This window comes from Plasmodium inui (assembly GCF_000524495.1).
Source record: "Plasmodium inui San Antonio 1 unplaced genomic scaffold supercont1.61, whole genome shotgun sequence".
NCBI classification, from domain to species: Eukaryota; Apicomplexa; class Aconoidasida; order Haemosporida; family Plasmodiidae; genus Plasmodium; species Plasmodium inui.
The window spans coordinates 29,789-34,476 of record NW_008481895.1 but is presented as its reverse complement, the minus strand read 5'-3'; positions in this window follow the sequence as shown (position 1 = coordinate 34,476).

The following is a 4,688-nucleotide window of genomic DNA, read 5'->3' as shown; positions in this document are numbered from 1 at the left end:
AAAAATGCTTTTATATATTTTCCTATTATTTTCATTTTTTTATTATTTTTCGCTTTTTTCCTCTATTTATCTTCTTAGTTCTTTTTTCTTGTTTCGAGACAACTATAAATTTGATTGTTAGCAATAGACATGAATTATTATTTTTTATTACGTGGCATTTGCGTCATTGGTGCAACCCACACCTTACTGGATAAAGCGTAAGACATTTTATTCTTTATCTAAGGTGAAGTATCGCATTATTTGCATATTATAAATTAATACTTCATTCTCTTTAGTATCAATTTATTTTATAATTATGCTTATGCATAAGATGATTTATTCGCGCAATACACTTCTGTCCTGGTTATATTTCACCTATGAAAAGAAGTTTATAAATACAGGAGGACGCAATGGAGAATTCTTTAATGCACATCGTGCGTTGAGTGCACACATTTTGTGCACTTTAATTGTGTGCAATGTTCTTATAAAAGTGTTTGCAAATAATTCTTATAAATGAAGAGAATAGACTGATTACTTTATTCTATGTAGTGCAGACTTAATTATTTTCTCTGTTCTTCGTAAATATGGTTATTTCAGCAAAAAAGAAAGTGAATTATGCGGCGCATATTTGTGAGCTGAATAATTAGTAATTATTATCATAAATATTTAAATGAATTACATATTTCATTTATTCACCTGTGTAATTGCACGAAATAACACCGTATACTCTAATAATACGCTGCTCTGTTCGAATAATATGAATGAGAAATATAGATCAAGTGTAATTTCAGCAGTGCCTCCAGAGAAACAATTAGGTTCCACATGGAAAAATAATAGTTGGAAAAGATTTCATAGTAGTCTTTTCATATAAAGAGAATCAATCGCGAAATAATATTTTTTTACAGGGAGTTTCACTAAAAATTATTTTTTCTTTCTACATTTTATTCTGCGCGTAGTGCATTTTTTTTTTTTTTGACGCACTGGGCAGTAAATTAAGAATTGTGTTTTTAAATAAATGTAGGTTTTTTTTTTCTTCCATTGAAATTATATATTTTGCTAAATACGGTGGACATATATTTCATGATAATGCCATATTGGTAACTAAGTGTATATTTTCAGTCGCCGGTGAATTATTCGCGTCGTGTGCACAAGGTAGTACATTTTTGCACAGAATTTATGATTCACGCAACTTTTACGTCATTATTATAAGATGTAATTCACCACATAATATATGAAGTGTACACAGCTCAATATGTATCTTGATGTGTTTTTTATTAGGACTATTTATACCCTCATATAATGTGTTATAATCCATGACATTATGTTCGTGAGTTCATCGTAATCTATGAAACCTAAGAATAGCTTAAGCCATGTAGCGTTAATTATGATTATACTACGGCTACGTGAATGTATTATTAGCTGTTAAAATATTGCAACAGTGAGATAATATTATGTGCATGGTTGAATCCAATTTCGTATGCGTCCCCATTCGTCAAATTGTTAGTGTATTTATAGTTGCGGCGTTAAATATGCTCATTTATATACACGTTCTATTTCTATGATATGTAGTACCTAAATGGATCTATGATTGGGGCTCATATGCTGAAAATCCTGTATAGAAACCTCTCATCAGCATATATCAACTGGAAAAGGAGACTTGCACAGACAACAGGGAATATACTCAAAGATATTTCCCAAAATTTTAATATATAGCTACGTATTTACTAAGTTTTGCCTTATTTCATTTATTATATTGGTATGGCGGAGGACTTCTCTTCTGTATATTTTCCATAGTAACACAGCTAGACAGATATTGTGACCTGTGTCATGTCGGCCCGGCCACAGTTACCATGTAAGGGGAGACTTATGAAAGCAGCAGACACATACATTTTCATAATGATATGCATAGACCTCATTACATATGTTTATAGAAAGAATTTCCCACATAGTTTTTATTATTATCATAGTACTTTTTTCTTATGTTGCTTACGATTTCGGCTATGCCTTTGCTTTGCATAACTCATATTTGAAGCGTATTTTTTGGATGAGGAAGAAATAAAATATTGCACTTTTAAGATGCATTTCCAATGTTTCTATATTTAAGTTAAACGTGTGAAATGTGCAAACAAATAGACACAAATAAACTAGCACTCTGTGGCGAAAAACAGATGGTCCATAGGCCAAGGGAGCAGTTTCTGTATGGACAGGCTGCACAGGGAGGCCGGATAATTCTGCGCTAAATAATGTACAAATTAGAAATTATTTTTTCTACAGGGTAATTCCCCCTAAAGAGGGCATTCTCCTTCATACCAGAAATCGAACAGATTCTTGCGGAATGGAAAGGAGGATAACATTTTTTATAGTATACTATGCATATATTAATACGGACTAATGGAGGTTACCTCTTGTCGATAATATTGACCCGGCTCACGAGGAATCTATGCGTTATCGTAGGATAAAATGATACAGTTCAATACTTCACGACGCTGGAAGTGTAATTTTGAAGGAAAAGAATCCTACGAAGCTTATAAGCCGAAATGCGGGTTCATTTATAGCATTTTAAGCCTAGAGGTGATGCCATTTGGGGTGGACTATGGTAGGCATCTTTCAGATTAGAAATTATTCTCCCCATTGGCGCAGAATGGATGGGTCCTGTGCAATGAATAATTTGAGACGGCCATTTTGATGATCATAAAAAGAATTTGATATAGGCGTTACATTGCTGAATTCTGCGATTTCTTCTGCTAACCTCTTATGAAAGAATTGTATGCTACGATGTAGAATTAGTTCCGTCCTGAGAGATATTTCATATGACATATGCGATCATTGAATTATGCAATCATTAACTGCTCCGAATTAGGAAATAGAATGTTTCATTATTAAGAGGAGCGGAATAGTAGTTGGGAAAGAAGAGAAAGATTACTACGCAATGCACGCGTTAAGTATAGATAAATAGAAATAAATAAATAGAAATAAATAAAAATAAATAGAAATAAATAAAAATAAATAAATAAGAATAAATAAATAGAAATAAATAAAAATAAATAGGAATAGATAAGAATAAATAGAAATAAATAAGAATAAATAAATAGAAATAAATAAAAATAAATGAGAATAAATCAAGATAAATGAGAATTCCCTTACCATTATATTATTTGCGTAATTTACACATCTTTTACAGGGCCCCTCGTATTCCTAAAAGGTCCTCAATTGAAATATATATTTGGCATCATCACAGATTGATTAAATTATTATTCTTAACTAAATCTATTAAAAAGATATATTTTCTATTCCCTATTTTTTTTTCTTTTATCCTGGTTAATTCGTTCTATATTTTTCAGGAAATATGCTACGATAAGCGGAATATAAGTCATTAGGAATATGCTCCCTAATTAAAATCCTAAGATAGTGGAGATTCCGTATAGCATTTTATATGAGCTTACACATCCCCCAATAATTAGAAAATAGAATTTATAATGCGTCGCCGATTTGTAAGATGTGACGGTTCTTAATAAATTACACCACAAATTAGTCGTCTGTGTGTTCAGATTATTACGCATAATAGGTTTATTTTTACAAAACAAGAAAAAATATTTTTCTGCAGGATTTATTTACTCGTAAGAAACAGTTTCAAATTTTCCCAGTGATAATAAAATAATTGTAAAATTTTCTTAATCCGCCCTATTCTCCTACGACACCATGGTATTCCTTTTCTGGCCAATATGATGTAATGTTAATATAAAAATCAAATCAGGGGGTCATTCATTGGGAATATAGCATCTGAAATGTGATGTAAATGTCTTCATATACAATTATAGAGGATTCAGAGTTTCTCATTATCAAGAAAAATATTCGATCTGGGAATAATTTGAGAAATCTGGAAACAATGCCATTCTTCTCTTTCTACTTTAGTTGTTGTCATATCTTCATTAAGGTGTGTATTTGAAGAAGGTTGTTCCCTTTTATGGACATTGCTCGCCAAGGTGTCGTCCAGGCTATAGCTGAGGAGTATACATATACATGTCTTTACATATATATTTTTCCTTCCCTTAATTGGCTTTTGTATTTAGGAATTGCTTTTATTTCTGTGTCGTATAGAAATGAGTGTTTTTCCTTCCCTTTTTTGCTTTGTCCCTTTCTGTGCTTCTCCTTTTCATTTTCCACTTCCGATTGTTCTACTCGCTTTCTTTTTTCTTTTTTTCTTCTTGTAGTTTCTTCCCGTTGTCTGATTCTTTTATGTTCAACCTTAAGAGTCTGTATTTCATGTGATTTATAATTTTTCCTTTTTGATTTTTTGTAGTTGTCGCGCGCTGTTTGATTCTTCTATATTCAACCTTAAAAGTGTGTATTCTATGTCATTTATAATTTTTCTCTTTTTCTTTCCTCTTTCTGTTTTCTTGCTTTTTTTTTTTCTTTAATTACATCATACATGTTTCATTTTCAATTCGGGAAAAATAGCAAAGTGAACTCTTTTTTTTTCCTTTTTCTTTCGGTTATACGCTGTGACTTCCTTACGTATCTTCTCCGCTCCTTTAGATATAGAAACAGAAATTCAAGAATAATTTCTTTTACTAGATAAGAAGTTTTTTTCTTTACTTTTAAAAATTATTGTCATTAAATGATTTCTCTCATATCAGCGTCTACAACTTTGTACAGAAGCACTATTATATACCCAGTAGATCTTTTTAGGTATATTTATTCATCTAAGT